General features: G+C 34.9%; 1 protein-coding gene across 1 annotated transcript in view; it reads right to left on the bottom strand.

The window, feature by feature from the left end:
• The window catches only part of cacng6a (calcium channel, voltage-dependent, gamma subunit 6a), a 46291-nt gene extending 25597 nt beyond the window's left edge, over positions 1-20694 (bottom strand). The window contains exons 1-2 of the mRNA XM_056480424.1: positions 20399-20694; positions 10939-11042 (exon numbers count right to left, since the gene is read on the bottom strand). The gene's annotated coding sequence lies outside the window, so the exon portion shown is untranslated. The remainder of the gene's footprint in view (positions 1-10938; positions 11043-20398) is intronic.
• Positions 20695-21990: the final 1296 nt, after the last annotated feature.

The following is a 21990-nucleotide window of genomic DNA, read 5'->3' as shown; positions in this document are numbered from 1 at the left end:
GTGCTCATTTGTAGGGGAGGCTTGTGTTTTGTTGGTAAAAAACCAATGGTTTGTAGAACCCCAATACTTTGTTTATTATTTGACCAAAACCAAAAAGTGTTACTTTGTGCCCTGCTCTCCCCTATGAGTTGATAAGAAACTGGAGTAATTTTGTCTCTGTTTTGGAGCACACTAGCTAATAGAAATCCTAAAAACAAAAAATACTGATACTAAAATCTAAAAAAACTTTATTTTACAGTTTTTCTCAGTCACTTTGGTGCATTTTTTTTACAACACTATATACATTTGCACAACAGCTAATGCATTTCTCAAAACAATTAGGCATTTGTGCACATCATATTAGCAGTTTCTCATTCTTTCCAACAAATTGCAAATGCTTTTGGACATGCATTAATTGCTTTCATTCAACTCTCTGCTGTTTTATAACACTATCATTTGCTTATGTCATGTCAGTCAAAATGAACTAAACCTGTGAACGCTGAATAGTCATTCCATATAAAACTAATAGTCCTGATTTCATTACTTGAGTCATTACATACAAAATTGTTGAACTAGTTGTCAAAATCTGTCAAGATAATTTCATAAAAAATTTTAATCTTTTTTTTTCCCTGAAAATGTTTTCTAAATTGAACAATTTCATGAATGATTTACAGACCTGTGTATGTTGTAGGTTCAGTTCCAATATGTACTGCAATATTGTCTACAGTTGTGCACAGCTCTACCCAAAGGAAGTTTATGTTGGTTGTAAATAAGGGTGTATTTATTCTTTTGCACAATGCTGTGAATAAATTAGAATGGCAAAGAACGAATGCATTACAAACGTGAAACATACATATTCAGTGTCTTGTACTCAGATACCTCACTAAATGCAGTGATGTCTAACTTTACTGTAGTTTTCAAATGGCTGTGCAAATAGTATATAGTGCTGTCTTGAGCATTTTCAGGAAGTGTCACCAAAATCTGATTTTTTTTTATTGGAAAAAATGAACAAAGTAAACTGTCATAATAAAAAAAAACATGACAAATCCATTTGACTAACTTGTTCATAAACAATGGTGTCAGGACTTTTCATCTTGATGACACTGACACTTCCATTGACATGAATACTTGCTTTTGAGGAATGAGCTATCCATTTTGAGCAAGTGACACGCTTTTGCAGGTTATCAACTAGGTTTTTTTATTGATTGCAAATACTATAGCATGACACAGTGTGTTATAGAGTTGTTACTATTTTATTATAAAATTTAGTCATGTTCTTGTGGAAAAGTCATGCTTATTTATGGCAGTGGTATAAATTGAATGCATGTGGAACAGTTTTAGACCATAGCTAATGGGCATTGGTAAAATGCTTAAATGTTTTTGAGGGAAACATTTTAGTTTTTGTCTCCATCTATTGACACTGACCATGTTTGACACCAAAAAAAAATCCATTTTTAGGCAGCTTACAAGTAATAAAAACTTGTTGGAATTGTTATGTGTGATTGAATATCAAGAACCATCCCATTTAAAGAGTATGTAATTTTGGTTCCCCCACACTGTAAAAAGTTCTGGGTTCCCCACAATCGATTTGTGTTGGGAACATGAAAGACTTAAGTTAACTTATTAATTTTTACAAATTAAAGTGGATTGAACTAATCAATTAAGATGTACAGGATTGAACAAGGCAATTGTCAACGTGTGATGCCTTTGTCAAGGACTTGGACCCAGTTTCCCAAAGTATATGGCTTCTAAGACGCCCCAATAATCGCAAACTTATTTTTACACCTTTAATATATAATATCTGAAGTAGATGAACTATCAAGATTTGCAACATCCAAATAATTTAACCAGTAATCTTATCTAATTCAATGTCAGACATCACTTTAAGTTCTTAAGTTCGTCTCCGCCATTTGATACATTTTATTTCCCCAAGTGCATTTGCCTTCACAATCTAATAGGCTGTGCTTTACTTTAACTCAAGAGTGACTGCAGATGTTGGCAGCCTCTCAGAAGACACACAAGATTCTCTCCTTTAGCAAATTCGCGCTTCATCAATGTGTGTGAAGTACTGGCTCATCCAATTTAAAGTAGTTTCACCTTGCCCGCATGGCCAAAGTTAAGAGAGAAAGCACTCAGGAAGCAGCTCTTCATGTACTAGGAGTGAATGTGCAGATGCCTCACTTGGACAGGCCCCAATCTGGAGCATTATTGGTGATCTGCAGGCTATTTGAGAGCGTCTCAGCAGCCGTTGAGCACCAGATTAGAACCAGATCCTCTGCTTTGGTGTCCAGGGTTAGACAGAGGAGCTGTGACATGATTTATTTGGTTTAGTTTTGCTTCAAATTTGTCAAATTTATACAAAATGTATATATTTAAAAAAGAAAATGTCTTTTGTGGTTATTTCTGGATATATTTAAGGAAGCCTATTAAATAAATTATAAATAGTCAATAGTTAATAACATGTAGTATAGGTAAATGTTTTATTTTATAGATAGATAGATAGATAGATAGACAGATAGATAGATAGATAGATAGATAGATAGATAGATAGATAGATAGATAGATAGATAGATAGATAGATAGATAGATAGATAGATAGATAGATAGATAGATAGATAGATAGATAGATAGATAGATAGATAGAGTTTAGGGTAAAATTTTGCGATTTAAGATTTAACGTGATTTAAGATTTAACGTGATGACCTACATCATTTTATATACAAATAAATAAACGAATTAATTAATTAATAAACAAACAAATAAATAAAAATATAATAATAAATATAATATAATTATTGTGGTTAAAAAAGTTTCTAGAAAATAATAAATAGTGAATCTGTTTCAGCATTGATAATAATAAACATTTTTGGAGCAGCAAATCAACATGTTAAAAGCATTCCTAAGCAATCATGTGACTAATGAATAAAATTTAATAAAGCACATACTTAAATGACATTTTAAAATAAATAAAAATCACATACACAATCATATTTAAGTTAAATTGGAATGTTATTTTAAAATATTACTATTTTTTGTACATTTAATCAAACGAACGCAGCCTCATTGAATATTAGAAATTCTTGCCATTGAGAAAAATCTCACTGACCCTAAACTTTTAAACAGTAATGATTTTAACAATATTGTATATTAAACACATCTGTTATAACAAAACAGAATCTCTTTGCTTAAAGAAGTGACTTTAACCTCTATTGTTTATTGTTTTTTCTTTCAAAAGTGTGTGTATGTTTTGTTTTCTTGTATGCATGTGTGTGCGTGCGTGCGTGCGTGCGTGCGTGCGTGTGTGTGTGTGTGTGTGTGTAAACCTTGTATTCAGGACCGGGGGGGCCAAGTCGGAGCACTCACTCAGGTCCCCCGGGCTCTGCGTTGGTTGGTGAAATTTCAAATTAAACCAAAACAAACAATTACAATTGGCTTAAGATCGGCAATGAAAATTCGGGACATTGTGACCACCAGAACCTTGGAAGTTAAAAAAAAATAAAAACTTGTATTCCTTATAGACAAGTACACCACAAGTAAAATGATACCAGTACATTTTGACCATACGGGGCAATTTCTTTTTTGTTCCCAATGAGGAAAATGGCTCATAAATCACACAGAATGAAGTATTTGATAATGCAAATATTAAAATGTTTCCTTGGAAGGATTAAAGGTAGGGTTTGTGGTAAAAGGATACAATTTACAGTTTGTACAGTATAAGAATCATCATGAGACATCCCCATAGCTGTGTGTGTGTTTATGTGAATAGATTTACTGTAGGACTGATGCCAATTAAAGTATATCATGGTTAACCGCTTTCATTTTCACATTCAAATCCACTTATTCATTTGTACAGTGAAAATGCAAATGTGATACAAAGAAGTAATTTTTTTATAGGATATTGGCAGCATCTCTTGTTTGAGGTTGGCAAAGTGAGCTGGCAAGCTGGTTTTATTCGCAGGTCACCTGAGCAGACTCTATTATGGGCATGTCATAACCAGGCTGACCGGGGTCACCGGTGACTTGATCAACCAAGTTTAGCACCCTGGCAAACACAATTAGTGTAAAGCGCCGCATGTGGAGATCTGGATTATGAAACATACTTAGGTACAATTATGAGGCTATATGAAACGCTCCTAATGGCTAAATACAGTCAGTTGGTTATCTGGAGCTGGACCTTGCATAAAACCTTTTGGTAGCGTTATTGTTAAAAAAAAGTCCCGAAAATTTAATTCAAATAATGCTGGTCTGAAGTATAAATATGAGAAAGAATATTTTAGCAGAAATAATAGAAATGGTGTCTTGCCAGTTGACTGAAATGATATTGTTGTAAAGTATTAAAACACTAATTAAAATCACTAATCCTAAAACTGAAAGAAAAGTTATATATATATATATATATATATATATATATATATATATATATATATATATATATATATATATATATATATATATATATATATATATATATATATATATATATTCTATTTTAAAGATTAAATATGGCAAAAAAAATACAATTGTGTATAAGACAGTAATTATTAAGAAATAAAACAATTAAAATCCATTAAAATAAAGCTTTTAAAAATTTACTGAAATAAACTAATATGACTGAAATGAAGTCAAAAATTTCTGAAATAAGGCCAAAGGAAAATTATTACAAAGAAAGTTGAAAGTTTAATCTGAAGTACTAAAATGCCTAAAACTAAACTAAAAATAAATAAAAGCTATATGTTTACATAAAAAAAATCTTTTTAAAAGTCTTTAGATAAACAATTATGCAATTTAATCCACTGAACAAAAAGTTTGTTTTGGTAATCTTCAATCAAAGTTGACCATTTGCTTCTGCATTTGGAGTGGCGGTCCTTTAATGTTGATGTCAGTTTGACAGCTTCATCCAAAAAAAATTTTAACCACGCCCCTCTTACCAGTAGTTTGCTATGTGGAAATGATGCGCAAAAAAAAAAAGCCCCATTCCTACTCAATATTGTGTTTCAATTGGAAGTACATCAACATACTGAAATAAAGGTTCAGCAAGTTCAGAGTTTAAAGAGCCAATAATTAAAAATGACATTACAACTAGAATAATCTTTAAGTAGAAGCTAATTCAGAATATTAAATACTACAATTGTTTAAAGATAACACCAAAATATCGCATTGAAGACATATACGAAATTACTTTAATATACCTTGAAATGACAGCACCTTAAATTACCAGCCATGTGTCACATGATGACATCTTGGATCAGTGCTTAGGAATAGCTGATTAGGTGAGTATTATGTAGTGTTTATCGCTGTTTACCGTTTTAAGAGAAAATACCATCAATAAGACCCCTTAACCTCGCAGGACTTCATGACCGCTAGATAAGAACGGTGGCTCAATTCTCACTTCACTTTCCTCTCAAAAACAACTCTACAAAGTTATTTCACCTTCTGTAGCTATCCTGCTCTCTCTCAACACTGAAAGTAATTAGTCTGCTGACTTGAAAAGCTTCTCTAGTTTAAGTATATCTAATCTATTACGTGTGATAGAGCAACCAATCATTATTCAGACTCCATAACATCTCCCAGAGACTACATCATATAAACATGACCCTAAAAAGAAGGTATTTTGAAGAATGTTGGAAAACTATATACACTGTAAAAAAAAAAACACTGGGTTCCACACAATTTTTATTATGTTGTCCCAACCCAAATCAATTACGTTAACTTAATCATTTTTACTAGTGTAAGTGGATTGAACATAAAATATTTAAGTTTAGAATTAAACTTTAGAATTGTGTAGTTTCAACTCATTTTAAATCAGTAGTTTGAACAAGCAGCAAAAGTGTAGCCATAGTATTTTTATTCTAATATGGGAGCTAATTGCCACCATTTTCCAACATTATACAAAGTATCTTCATTTGCGTTTAACAACAAAAAAAGAAAAAAAGAGGCTCATAAAGATTTGGGATTACCTGTGGCTGAGGATTCTTGTTTGGGTGAACTGTATCTTTAAATCGGACAAATTCTAGTGGTTCAAATGTCAAAATGGTGGGAAAAGCAGCAAAAATGTGATGTTTAGCACGTCATTCAAAGCTGTGAAATTAAAGAGGACTGTTAAGAAAACAGGAGGGAGGGATGGAGGGAGTGGAGAGAGTTAAATTTATCCTCCCTGAAGCAAATCCCTCTCAATCTGATCAGTGTGTTTGGAATGGACTAACTTGCCCCAACTCTGAGACTGACTGCGGCTGACGGACCTTTTTTTTCTCTTCAGAAAACTTTCTTATGCAGGTGTTTTATATCTTCTTTTTAGCAGGTATGATTCCCATTCATTGTCATTCAGTTTTGTTAAAGGAATGTGATGTAAGCTTGGCTTTTCAATGAGGGATTTAGGTGCGTTCAGCTGTAGTTCTTTACACTGGTAAATGTCATGAGCAATACTTTTTTTCTTCTTCTTTCTTTCTTTTTGTTTTGCTCAGGCAAAAAAGAGAATGAAACCTTATCTATTTCTTCCTTCGTGGGGAATTTGTGTTTGTTCATAGATAGAAATGTAGTGGTGCAAGATATTTACATTTGTAATATATATATGTATATATAATTTTACAAAGCTAAGCAGTACAATGTAATGTCTCACAGTCTGAGAATGCATGAATATAGTGATTCATATTTTGATTGAAGACAACAGTATTATGCCTGTGATATAAATGTGCTGTTTTTATAATTGTAGACTTGTCAAAAAGAAAATACAAACGATTCTTGTAAAGATTATATGATAATTTATAATACAAAGGAATGCTTTACATTTTATTGTTTATACTCTATGCTTTATAGTTTAGATTTTATTAGTGCTGGTATCTTCTCATCGTTTTATCCTTCCTTGTTAACATTAGTAAAAACTAAATTGTTCATACTGGTTCACAGTACATGAACTAGCCTTAAAAATATTTTTGTTGTTAGTTCATGGACTAAAAATGAACAAATTAACCTTTGCTGTAAAATATTACTTGTTCAAATTCCTTATTCAAAATGAAAATTCTTGAGATTCTTTGCAGACAACTTAATTTTTTATATTCTATCCACTTCAATTTGCAAAACATTTAAGTTAACTTAATTGATTTGTGTTTGGACAACATGAATGAATCGTGTGGACATCTGTGTAGACTAAAAAGAAATAAGTTTCTTTACTTTAAAAAGTGATTAAATCTGTTGCCTTAAAAGCATCGAGTTGACTTTACTTCTAAATGTGAGTAAACCCACTGAAACTTAATTTTTATAAGTATAGTGGTTAGCCCTGTCACTTTGCAGCAAGAAGATTGCTGGTTCGAACCTTGGCTGGGTCAGTTTGCGTTTCTGTGTGGAGTTTGCATGTTCTCCCCATGTTCGCATGGGTTTCCTCCTGGTGCTCAGGTTTCCCCCCACAGTCCAAAAACATGCACTATAGGTACATAATTGGCCTTAGTGCATGTGTGTAAATCTAAGAGTGGGTGTTTCCCAGTAGTGGGTTGTGGCTGAAAGGGCATGCGCTGTGTAAAACATGCTGGTTAAGTTGGTGGTTCATTCTGTAATTGATTATGTAATATACTACTCCAACCCTCAGTGCTAGGTTGTGGCTTGAAGGGCTGCATAACACATACAGTATACCAGAGTAATTGGTGGTTTATTCGGCTGTGACAACCCCTGAAAAAGCAGGGAATAAGCCAAAGTGAGTGAGTGATTGAGTGAGTAATACATTACATATTTCAGTACTGTGGAATAACTTAGCTTTTTCACTTTTTCTGACCGTGTTTATTTTTGATAAACAAAATTATTCGTAAAACTTCCTTGAAAGGGCAATACAGCATACATTTTTCTTAGATATTTCATATATTTATATATATTTATATATATATACACTCAAAAATGTTTTTGATGCTTGTTCAAACTACTTATTTTAATATATTTTAAAATGAGCTAAAACCACAGTTCTTAAAGGTTTTTTTAGGGACGACTTATTTTATGTTCAATCAACTTAAAATTGCATAAATTGATTTGCGTTAAAATAAGATAAAGGAATTGTGTGGAATTCAGCCTTTTTTTGCAGTGCACATTGTGTGGTTAGGCTAAGCTTAATATGCGCTCTCCAAAGAACACACGCAGGACCTAATGAAGTGCTTTGACCTGAAGCATTAGGTGAACAGATCTCAATATGGCTGACCTGGAAACACCTATTCATTATAACGTCACTAATTGGCTACTAATTATACGACTGAATATCAAATGCCATTGTGTGTTTGTGTGTTTGGTCCAACGTAACTTCTTCAAAGTAAACCTGTCGCTTTGGCTTGGGATTTAAGCATTGGCGATATTACCATTAGTTTCGTCCGTGTGTTTTGTGAATGTTTGAATGCACTCAACTCTTTTTCTTTTTAATAATAATAAATGAACTTAAAACAAACTCAACATAAAATGCTAAACCATGTTCCTTTTTGAAACCTGGAAGCTGAATAAATAATAGGTACAATGTGACATTGCTTAGTTTGACTGTGCAGTTTAACAAGGAATCCATTGTTTTAAAGTTAAAGCGCTAATAATGTGTTAAAGTGCGTCCGTGACATCTGTTTGTGACATGATACAGACAGATTTAAGGAGCTTAGCATCAGTCCACTTCCCTTTATCTAATTATACACTTAACTAGCCAACAGACTATGAATGATTCAACAGATTCATTTACAGTAAGTATCCGTACAATTAAGTTGAGATCAAAGGGACAAAGTTCAGGTATTCTCCTTGAGTAATTTCTTTTAACTTTTTGTTCCTTTAATAGTTCTAGTCAAAAGTGACTGATGTGTAAGTGTACAAAGTATTTCACAAATGTCTTTTTATGTTATTACATTGTTTAGAGCATAAGAAAAATTATTTTAAATTAAATGATAATTAAAAATGGTATTTTATCCAAATGTAAGTGGTGGTTCATTCCGCTGTGGCAACCTCTGAAATAGAGACTAAGTCGAAGGAAAATGGCTGAATGAATGTAAGGGGATGAGCTCTGTGGCGGACAACAGGGCTCATTTGAATAAAAAAAATAGTGAAATGAACTGACATGAATAAACACAAAACCTCTAAGATGAACTTAATTTCAATTTAAAATCACAAAAAATTATTATACCAAACTTTGCATAAAAATGATTATAACTATTTTATGAAAGATATGACAGTTTGATAAATGATTTTAACTCATGCAGTGTGTAAAATCAGCATAAGTTTACTTTAGTTTTAAAATCCTGACAGGACAGTGTATTGCAGCACAATTCCCTGAAATGCATCAAATACACACTTAAAACAATATTTGAGGAAAAAAAATACTATATATGACATGATAAACGAACAAAGTAAAAAACATCAAACATTACAAATTATCTATACAACAGTTAAAGAGCACGAGGAATAAAGGAGAGTTCATGGCGTTTAGTTTTAGTCCTGGGTATAGCAAATGTCTTGTATGTTGCCGAAAAGGTACACTCTCAGAAAAAAATGGTATAATGTTGTAACAAAGAAGGTACAAATCCTTGTCACTGGGGCAGCACCTTTTTATGGAACAGAATTGTACCTTAAGACAGAGAAACAAATTTGTCCCATTGCAGTTTGTACCTTTAAGGACATCATTTGTACCGTGGGAAACCAAAATGTACCTTTGGTTTTTAAAACCTGCAGATACAATATTGTATCTTCATCAAAGGTAAAAATCTGATCCATAAAGGTACCACTACAGTGACAAGACACTTACCTTAACAGTGTCAAATGTGTTCCTTCAAGAACTATTTAAAGGCATTCAGCTATATCTAAAATGTGTCAATTTATTTTCGCTACATATAAAACATTAAATACATTTTTAAACAATGTTTTTAAAAAAGTTTCTTTTTTGTGTAAATTCACACATTTTTCTCCAATTTTCACACAATAACTTTTTAATCACTTAAAAAAGTTCATTTAATTTACTTAATAATAAAATAGAAATAGAATTATGCAAAAGTATTGTAACGAGATATGTACAATGTTTGATTAGTTGTACAATACTCAAATGTCTGCATGAACACTTTGCATATGCAGGACTGGTTGCCAGCTCATGTGCATAGTGGAAAGCAAACGCCAAAAGGTGCGTTTTATGTAATGTAAATGTAAATGCATAATAAACTTGCTTTTAGTCACGGTGTCCTCTACAGGTGGACTTCTATAAAATCAATGTCTTGCCATAAAATCATATTTTGATTTTAATATTTTCTTGAGTTGTTTATTTGTCAACTATTTTTTATTTGTCGATTGTTACATCCATCAAAGCACTTAATATTTTCCTCCTGAGTTGCTGATTTATGGAAAAACCGTATTCAGTTGATTGAAATGATATGTTTACTAAATATGACCATATTTCTAAAAGAATGTTACACTTAGTCATTAAATTAATGTCAGACATTTGTAAAGACCAAGGAGAGGAAATGTTCATAATAAAACTTCCTAAAATTTGGTAGAACTCAATGTGCTCTGTACAGGACATCCAGACTTTAAACTGTGGCATGTATAGTATGCACTCCCAGAAATAAAGGTACAAAATCTGTCACTGGGGTCTTACCTTTTCATTAGTACCTTTAGTGTATACTTTTTCTACCTTTTCATGTTTACTTTTGTACTTTTAAGGTTGACTATTGTATCTTTAAGTTACTGTGAGGTACTTTTTAGGTGTTAATATGTATGGTTTAAAGACCAGTTAGGAACAAAAATATACCTTAAAAAGGTACCACCCCAGTGACAGATTTTGTACCTTTATTTCTGAGAGTGTGGTTTCAGAGAAATGTACTAAAATAGAATGTTCTCTACTGTGTACAAAAGTTTACCCCAGGATGATATAATGGTGCAACTGAGGCCAGATAGTATGATATAAAAGCAATGTAAAATCAAACTAAAACTACAGTACATGTACATGGTCACAGTGCACAGTTCTCTTACCTTTGCTTTTGAAGACACGGTTAGATGGGTTTCGGTCAGTGGTTTGTCTTGGTGACTTGTATGACAAGTGTTGCCTTCACATGGATTTGTGCAGGGATGTGTATCTGAAATGGACAGCAAAACAAAATGCACCTCAAGTAATGTATTTCAGATTCACAAAAATATAGACAGCTGCCTCTAGCGGATTTGTCATCGGAAACATACAATGAAATGTACCCAGAGAAACACATTTTATGTTTTGCAAAAATGTTGGCTGAGGCATGTAATTCCAATGAGCCTGGTCCAATGAGATCAGTGTTAATTTTGTCAATGAAAATAGTTTGACACAAACAGATACTTGACCACCCTAGCCCATAGGCTAGACTAGATTTTAATCTCATCTTTTTATGTCAGCAATACATGCGGTTCATTCATTAGATGAGCTGATCGAAACACGAAACTGAAAACGTTAATGGTTTGCAGTAACGTTAACAGTGCAGAGGACCTGTCAAGTTTCTGTTTATGTCAAACTATAGGCAATGAAAAAATTAAAACTTAAATGAGATGCTGGTTTGAATTTAATCGGTGCCATAACCCAGATGGGAGGGAGATTTTTTAGGGTTAGCATAATAGACGCAATGTCTGTGCGGGTAAATCTCTTTCCCCTAATGCAGATCTGAATCCTGCTCTGAGAAGCGTGAGTAGAATCTGAGGGGTTACAATGGTGCTATAACCCGGATGGGATGAAGGTTCATGGTAGAGAGTGCGTGATTGTTAGTGTGAACTGCCACGCTAATGGAGTCCTATGAAGGCAGTCATGTACAGTGGCCAACAGTCAAGGTCAGCATTTTGTTTTCATTAAACCCTACTGTGTACCCCAGAACACTTGGAATATACAGCATATCTCAAGTGAGTACATTTTTGCATCTTAAATCACCTTAAAGTGATAGTTCACCCAAAATTGAAAATTCTGTCATCATTTACTAATTACTGCGGTAATGAGATGTCAACCACGGTGAAGTGGTTATTACACCATATACTATACTGTATATGTATTTTTTTTTGGAGGGGGGGTATTTTTGTTACCGTGGTGATGAAGCAAGAAATCACAGTAGTATCTGCATGCAGTCTTGATTATGCAAGTCTCAGACCTTTGATATCAGACAGAACACACTCAGTGGTCCGGACCAAGGACAAAAAATAATACATTGTAGCATTTTTCTGCCGTTTTTGGGTCCTTTTTACACCACATGGATTGTTTTGGTCCGAACCATGTAACAAAATCCACTTCACTCATTGGCCAGATGTTTTGAAAGTATTTTCTAAACTGCTTTTCGATTGGTCAGAATTAGCATGCAGGAAAATGCCAATGGAACAAGTAAACAAACAGGTAAACACAAAATGTTGCTTTTTACTATGGAGGGACGACTGCACTGGCTGATTGTATCCCTGGTCATAGTATACTATATAGTTTGTATACATCACTTTAGACAAACTATAAATTTCGAGAATGAAGCATGGCAGGGGCTGGAATACAGTGTTTTAATGCATTGCAAATGGTGAAGGTGCATGGCAAGTCACTTCACGTGTGATGTAATTTCGATAAACTGCAACATGGTCATCTTCCGGAAAAATTACCAACGATTCATCGGGTAATGTTTTTCCCTCTCTCTCTAGTCAATATTACAATTATATTATATATATAATATAATTTAACCCAAATAAGCACAGTGATACGCTCTCTCTCTCTCTCTCTCTCTCTCTCTCTCTCTCTCTCTCTCTCTCTCTCTCTCGCTCTCTCTCTCTCTCTCTCTCTCTCCTCTCTCTCTCTCTCCCTCTCTCTCTCTCTCTCTCTCTCTCTCTCTCTCTCTCTCTCTCTCTCTCTCTCTCTCTCTCTCTCTCTCTCTCTGTTTAAAATTGTTGATAAAGTGCTGTCAACATATATTTTTCCTCCACATCCCATAATGCACACCGCATCAGACTACGGCAGATGGATTAGTCCAAAAAGTCACAGTACTTTTTGCGGTTAGGTCTGTTCTAGTTCGGATCATGTTTTCACCACAAACAAACTGATCCAGGGTTCATTTGAAAGCATACCGAGTCTACCTCTTCAAGGAGGCCTCGGTCATAGACTGCATAAGATATGGATGTAGTATCCGTCTGTGAGCCACTAAACATTGTTCTTATGATGTTTTTCTACAGGAGGAAAATGCAAATTACTTCCAAATACTTCAAATATAGTCTGTGTTAGTAAATGCAAGGCTATTTATGAAATCCAGGCATAACACTGTATGACAACATTTCAGACGACTGTTCTAGAGCCTACAGCTAATCAATCTTTCAGATTCTGGAGTCTAAGGAAAAATATCGAGGATAAATGTTCTTAAGTAAAACAAAAACATTTATAGAGATGGTATATAAGTATATAATTTCCCTCACCTGGAAATGGAGGCAACTTGAACGGTTAGTGAGCACAATTAAGTGCACACAGCATGCTATAGTATCTGATCATTTTAAGAAATAATTCCAAAAGCAACTGTGTAAAGAAACATTAAACAAAACAAAAATACGATGTATGACGAGTTCAGTGGCTAATCAGCCGGAATCAGCTGAGGTGGCAAGCAGCGAGACCTAGCTGTCACTCAAGTAGCCACACCCTTAATTATGCAGACTTAAAGAGCCCATATTATACATGAAATAGGGTCATATTTAGGTTGTAAGGGTCTCCAACAACAGTCTAATATGCATGCAAGGTCATAAAACACTTTGATGGTCTTATAATCTGCATTTATTTTTACCTAATTATCCCAACGACTCCCATATGAATCGTCCAGCGATTCATTTGTTCCCAACCCCCTCCTCAGCGCGAAGCTAATCTGCGCTGATTGGACCGATGACAGCCTGCTGCGATTGGTCGACAGTGACAGGCTTCAGCACGAGAGTGAAATGCCCAGCTGGTAATCAACTATATAAAAGTAGCCACAGTGCATACACGCTTCATAGTGTAAGGCTTTTTTCACACACACACACACACACACACAACCCTCCTCAGAAGAACTGGGGGAAGCGACGCGAGTCTCTCTCTCTCTCTCTCTCTCTCTCTCTCACACACACACAACGCTCCTCAGAAGAACTGGGGGAAGCGACGCGAGTCTCTCTCTCTCTCTCTCTCTCTCTCACACACACAACGCTCCTCAGAAAAACTAGGGAAAGCGACGCGAGTCTCTCTCTCTCTCTCTCTCTCACACACACACACACAACGCTCCTCAGAAGAACTAGGGAAAGCGACGCGAGTCTATCTCTTACACACACACACACACACAACGCTCCTCAGAAAAACTAGGGAAAGCGACGTGAGTCTCTCTCTCTCTCTCTCTCTCTCTCTCTCTCTCTCTCTCTCTCTCACACACACACACACACACACAGCTAGCTTACGATCGCCATAGCAACGACATACGGCAGTGGAACGCGAGCTCACAAAAGCCTTTAACGTTAAATCCGTAAACAAAGCGGCACGCGTCGCGTTTTTAACGTGGCTTACATGTGATAAGAGAATATAAAGAGTAACCGCGTGTACTGTACCAGGTTAACAAGTAACAAAACACAATAAATACATAATTTGCAAGCTAGAGTAAACGAGGCAACAATTTTAATCGCACTTACTTACACTAGTGAATAAACCTCAACCACTGACTCTTCACAGTTTCATCTTTGGGTAGAGACTGTCAATATTATCCATCTGAGCACAGCGTGACTTCATTCGACCGGCGGCGTCTGTGTGTGTGTGTCTAGTGTTTTTTCTGTGTTAGTGGGCGGGGCCGCAGGTTTCAAATCTCCCTGGTTTGCGCGCGTAACTACTGGCGAGGCTTGTGTTTCGTGGCTGCGTCATCGCGAAACACCTAATGACTCGTTATCAAGACGACTCGTTTGAAGCACTATGAGTCGACTCTTTTATAGATGAATCAATAGTTTTAAACACTGTACACTTACAGATTTAAGCCTTAGCTGGATATTCCACTTCACTTAGAGCTGTGGTACACACTACATGGAAGGGCATTTTCAAAAACCCATAATATGGGCTCTTTAATAAAACTAATAAAAACAAAAAGAGTTATAAAAAAATTCACCCCCCTCACAGTTGTCATGAAGGGTAATATTAGCTATATTCACCAAAGCTATCTTTTGTGATAGGCTGTAAACAGGTTTTTATCAGCTGTAATATTGGCCAATTTAGCATTGCAGTCAGAAATCATCTGGATTTCCTGGAGTCAGCCCCCAAAAGGCGAGTCGATGAATCGCAGTTTTAGTTACTTCCGTATTGGCTTCCTGAGGGAGGGCGGGAGGTTGCCACTTGGTCTCGGTATCCTTTTTTGGTACGCTTTTGGTGCGCAGTCGAGTGTCATTGGTACCATCATACCTGCTGAAACGAATCGCACCAAGAGGGAAAACGAACTCTAGTGTGATTCAACCAAACTAAATAAGACAGGTGTGGAAAAACCCTAAAAGCATTGCATGCAGCTCAGATTACAACTGGAATAGGTCTGCATCCAAACCCCTCTCAGAAATCAAGCAGTTTGGTGGTTAACCGTCACCAGCCCTACTCATATATATATATATATATATATATATATATATATATATATATATATATATGTTTGTATATATATATATATATATATATATGTTTTTATGTTTGTTTTTATTTCTCTTATAATTGTTTCTTTTATTCCTGTTTATGTAAGGCACTTTGAATTGCCACTGTGTATGAAATGTGCTATATAAATAAACTTGCCTTGCCTTGCCTTGCCTATATATATATATATATATATATATATATATATATATATATATATATATATATATATATACAGTATATATATATATATATATATATATATATATATATATATATATATATATATATATATATATATATATGATGTAACAACCACATCACCGCGGTTGGCATCTCATTAAAGCAGTAATGCGTTTGTCGTCACACCCCAAAGAACAGCTTTTGTTTTCCATAGTAATTTTTGTTCCTGCACTGTTGATGCCGATAGTGCTTTTTCCAGCATTCTTCAAAATATCTTGTTTTGTGTCTGACAGAAGCAAGAAATCCAAATATGTTTAAAACCAGTTATTAAATAAATGTAGAGAAAACTTTCATTTTGGGTAAACTATCCTTTTAATGCTGGTCAGTATTCACTGTCATTAAATGAACTGGCACAAGGAGATTTCTAAAAATGTTACTTTTCTTTAAAAAAAAAAAAAAGAAGGGTATAAAACATCAACACAACACTTCTGATAACTAAATGATGACTTTATTTTTATTTTTTTTTAATTAGCTATCCTATTTAAGGAGATTTGTTTCTCAAGACCCTTGCAGTTTCTCAAGAACCCTCCAGTCTGTTCTTTTACTTTATGTTGCACCCAGTGGTGTAGTCCTTACTATACACACGTATACTCAGTATGCTAACTTTTTTCCACGAGCTGTTTGGGTATTACCACTTCTGAGGATCAATAAACCTTCAGTATACACCTTCAGTATACTCTTTTATTTTTCTGATTAAACTTCCCTAATTTTAGTGTATTATTTTAAATTCTTACTTAAAAATGTCTATGTGTGTAAATGTATATACATTTTTCTTTGTTTACCCCAAAATAATCTGTTCCTGATCCGCCCTAAAATGAAAATCCTAAAATCCTGTACAACAGTATTTCACATTTGTCTTAATCTTGCCCACCGCTACAGGGAATGACACTGTACTGTATATATAACACTAAAAATGATGAGGCAAAGACTACTCATAAATCGCGTAACATTATGCGATTTAAAAGGGTAACTACTAGTATATAATAGCGACAACAGAAGACAGGTTCCTAATAGTTTGGTTTAAAACAAGCATGCACGAATGTGACAATCAAACATAATGGCTGACTGATGTTTAAAGGAATCTATTATATGAAAAGTAATAAGCCAGTAAATAAAGTTAAAAGCCGTCTTTCCATGTATGCACAGGCCTTATTGAGTTAACTTAAATAAAAGTTAACTAAATTCTTGTAACTATCTTGATTGACTCTTTTTTTCAGTATTAAAATGATTATATACGCTACATACTGGATACATACAGCCAATTGCCAAGGCTAGCTTATATATGTAATATATAACTAATGAATCAAAGAAACAATGACTTTCGTCATTTCTTTGCCTACTTTCATTTAAAATTTGGGTCGGGTGTAATAGTACACCACCTTTTTTTTAGGACTACACCACTGGTTGCACCTTATTTAACACAAGAATGCATTTTGTGTTAAAAGTCTTTAAGAAAACAGGTCTTAGTCTTGGGGATCCTAATTATGCAGCTAACTCGTCTGTAAAGTCTTTTCTCATTTGCTGAGAGTCCAACTAAGCTGACAGGCGAAGTGTCCTTTGCAGTCACATTGATCTTTCAGATTCTCACTAAGTCACACGAGGATGACATGAGCTGTCTAGTGATCTGTCTGGGGTGGCGTGCCATACAGCGTGAGAAAAAATTCAGGTGGACTGGGCAAGCCTCTTAGGAGGCTGCTGGCCACATGTAGGTACAGTGCTTCTGATCTGGCTCAGACTGCGACCCAACCCCATCAAAACATGTGATCAAGGGAATACTGCAGGAAGAGACTATCGTAAGCATGCCAAGCCAATCCACCGTGGCCTTTAATCCTTGCTTAGATCCTATTAGACAGTAAACCTTGGGGACGCGAGAGGGAGAGCCCCTTCCTGTGATGTGGAAGATTCTCAGGCAGGCTCTTCCAGACTGAAGGTAGTTCGATTGAACTCAGTTCAAGTTTATTTGTCTAGCACTTTTCAGAATAGTTATTATTTCAAAGTAGCTTTACAAAAGGTGCACATTATTGCATTACAATCAAAATCAGAAATGTTAAGGTTATTAGTTACTATAACTTTATTAGTTACTTATAACTTTAATTAACTAATTACTAATAACTTTATCAGTTAAAAGTTATATATATATATATGCACATATAAATGTAGTTACCTTGCAGTTATATAGTATATAGGTGATGTCTGTGTGTACATGCTCTATGAAGTGTATTTGTGTATTAAGTTGTCCTGTATGGAGCACACTCGCGCATCCTTAGCTATACGAACAACCATATAAAACAAGTATTTCTAACAAAGTGCCTAGTGTATAAAGAGAGGAAGAGTGTATCCTCCAGGTGGTTTGTAAACACCACTTATCTGCATGGAGCACACTAGTATATCATATAGTTATGTGCTGCATTGTGTAGCAGTCTTTAATCTAGTTTTGAACTGAGAGAGTAGGCCCTATCATATACCGGCGCAATAAGGCGCAAGACGTGTTTGGGGCGATTTGTTGCTATTTTTAGACCAGTGCAACCCTAATTTTCCAGTTTTGCGCCACGTTGTTTAAATATCAAATCCATTTGCACCTCTTTGTGGAATCATGGGTGTTACGGTCTAAAAAGGAGGTGTGTTAGGGCACATTGTTGGCACGTTGCTGTTTTGAGGAACTAAAATAGACTACTACAACTAAATGCCGGTCTAAAGACTGTATTAGTTCATATTTATTCATTTGCTGGAAATTAGAACTGAATTTAGAAATAGTTTTGAAACAAATCTTTGCGCTTAACAAAAAAATTAAATATGTAGGCAAATAGATGGCTACAGTGGAGTGTGTTAAACAGTTTCCTTACTCCACAAAAGTAAAGGAGTAAAGTTAAAGTTAAAGTAAAGTAAAGAGGCTGAATGGAGGAGGCTTGTTCTTTATCCTTGCGCAGATAGTTTGTTTAACTGTTTTCTTACTGGTGAAGCATTCATACTGACTCTTAAAGAGAATGGGAGATGAGACTCTGATTGGTTTAATGTACTTTATGCTCAAAATACACCCATTAACAGAATAAGCACAACTCTATTTTTCTGTCCTAAAAATACAAAAGCAGATTCGGACACGCCCTGAATGCTGTTGTGCCATGCGCTTTAGACTTTGCGCCTAGATTGTTAATATAGAGCCTAGTGTGTCTGAGCCTCGAACATTAGCAGGAATGATATTCCAACCTTTAGGAGCCATATATTAAAATGCTCGACCTACTTTAGTGGACTTTAAGAAGAAAAAATATATATCTTTTTAAAAATGTGAAGTTTTGCATTAATGTTTGAAACTGTTGATGCCATTACACAGACAGTTCTCCTAGTTACTGAAACAACTCCATTCAATCTGTTGGTCATTTTAATGTTATTTGTTTCACCTGTAGCATTAGTTTGATTTGTTGTAGGGGAAGCTACTCTGAAACTATAGCTTTGTAGATGTAGCTTAGTTACTTCCTAAAAGTAGTTTGTTACATCGAAGCTACATTTTACTGTAAAGGTATTTATTGCAAAAACATAAATAAACATTTATGCAAGTAAAATATTTGGTACTTAAAACAATAGAAAATGTCAAAGATGTCAAATCCCATGTTTTTTGCACATAGTTTTCATCCCTTTTGCAGACTGTCAAGAGCAACCCAGGTTCATTCTGAAAATGTACCGCTAAATACATTTCTGTAGAGCGCCAAATACATTCCAGGAGCTATGTTTTTTGCATTTTTTGTTTTTGTTTCAGATCTCAAATTTCTCTCACAAGTGCCATTCGTGCCTGCTGTTCTAACGTAAATCCACCAGAGGCCGCTATTGTCTGACTGAACAATCGACTGACCCACCCTCCTCCGTTCCCTAAACCCAACTGATAGTGTTTTCAAAAGCAACGATTGACCTGCCCACCCACTTCCCTAAACACTTCCCTAAACACAACCGTGACAGTTTTGAAAAGCAATGGCGAAAAAGAAAAGACCTCGCCTGATTTTTACCACATTTTCAAATTTTACCACATACTCACCCTGTCATTTACTTATTTATTTTATTTTTTGTCTTTTGTTTTTGTCTTACCTGCTTTCTGGAATCGTTCTTCGTCAGACTCGACCCGTCGTCGTGGTCAACTCGTCTCTACGACTCAAGTGTTCCAACGTACATGGCGAGCTAACTGGACAAACTGGTAACAGCAGGAAAGCCGTCCATACAGAGATAATCGGTCAGCTGGTAAGCGCGAAAAGGAACATACCACCTCCTAGAGTCCGTTTTAAAGACGAAATGCAGCCATACATACTTCTGGATACATAATTTGCGATCTCCAGAAATGTATATAGGGCTACATTTTCAGAATGAGCCTATGTTGGTCAAGGGTCAGGCAACAAAGATAACATTGCAATAACAAAAATAATTATTTTAGATTAAGAACATGGTATCTTCTCCAAATAAAAGTAACATTCGCCTCCATTTCGGTAAGAAAATTTTCTCAATGTTCTTACTTCAGGTTATTTGCCTTCTGTTAGAATACTTTTTGGATAAAATTTCAATTGTTGTTACCTGAAAAAAATATTATTTACAAAATAACTGTAAAAGAAAAATAAGTTTTATTACCTTCTTTAATACACCAGGCAGTGCGACACATCATCAATGATGAACCTCCGGGTGTTTCAGGTCTAAGATCATCAGACACCCTGGCCTGGGTGATAAGTCTCCAACTTGTGTCCAAGTGGCATGCTACACCATGGATCTCCCCTCTTGATCCGCAGCCACCTTGAATACAGATAGATGGCTGACTCTAATACACAATTGTATTATGTTATCTTCTAAGACTATGCTGTGCTGCTTAAGACCATTGCAGGTTCAATAAATGGACTGTAGCTGTTGTCAAGCTACTCTTGCTGGAAAAAGTAGTGAGGTACTGGAAAAGCTACACTGTATCAGTGAGCTGCTCTTAAGCTACAGAAAAATGTAGTTAGGCTAGTTGCTGAGCTTGTAGCTGGATACACCCTAACGCTGTTGTTCATTTGAGCTGGTGTTTGTTTGAACAACCATTCATTTGTTAGAACTATTATTTGTTTGCAAAAGATATGTGAAGGTTTCATATTACTTACACATGCTAATAAGCTGAATATATATGAAAGAAACTTGTCAGATTTTATTTTAGAGAGCAGGCTTGAGGTTAAGTTGTGTCCTTTTCATTTTCTGTCTGATTCAGGCTCAAACTGATACGGCTAACAGTTACAATGACTAACAGTATTTACACAATGGTAAAGTGCTAGTTAGTATCATTAGTTTGAACTATATTTACCATTTGTGTTTACTGTATATCATTTGTTTATTTGACATGTAATTTGTTAGATCTGTCGTTTGTTTGGCCTGTTGTACTATTTGTTTCGATCTCTCCTCAAAGTAATGTGTTCATTTGTTTGAGCTGTCGCTTGTTCGATTTACCACTTGTTAGATTTTTTGTTTGCTTGATATGGCCTCGTATTCATTTTATTATTCTATCTATCTATCTATCTATCTATCTATCTATCTATCTATCTATCTATCTATCTATCTATCTATCTATCTATCTATCTATCTATCTATCTATCTATCTATCTATCTATCTATCTATCTATCTATCTATCTATCTATCCATTCACCCATCTATCTATCTATCTATCTATCTATCTATCTATCTATCTATCTATCTATCTATCTATCTATCTATCTATCTATCTATCTATCTATCTATCTATCTATCTATCTATCTATCTATCCATTCACCCATCTATCTATCTATCTATCTATCTATCTATCTATCTATCTATCTATCTATCTATCTATCTATCTATCTATCTATCTATCTATCTATCTATCTATCTATCTATCTATCTATCTATCTATCTACCTACCTACCTACCTACCTACCTACCATTCACCTATCTATCTATCTATCTATCTATCTATCTATCTATCTATCTATCTATCTATCTATCTATCTATCTATCTATCTATCTATCTATCTATCTATCCATCCATCCATCCATCCATCCATCCATCCATCCATCCATCCATCCATCCATCCATCCATCCATCCATCCATCCATCCATCCATCCATCCATCCATCCATCCATCTATCTATCTATCTATCTATCTATCTATCTATCTATCTATCTATCTATCTATCTACCTACCATTCACCTATCCACCCATC

This window comes from Danio aesculapii, chromosome 19 (assembly GCF_903798145.1).
Source record: "Danio aesculapii chromosome 19, fDanAes4.1, whole genome shotgun sequence".
In the NCBI taxonomy this organism is placed as follows: domain Eukaryota; kingdom Metazoa; phylum Chordata; class Actinopteri; order Cypriniformes; family Danionidae; genus Danio; species Danio aesculapii.
This window is presented reverse-complemented; position numbering and strand designations above follow the sequence as displayed.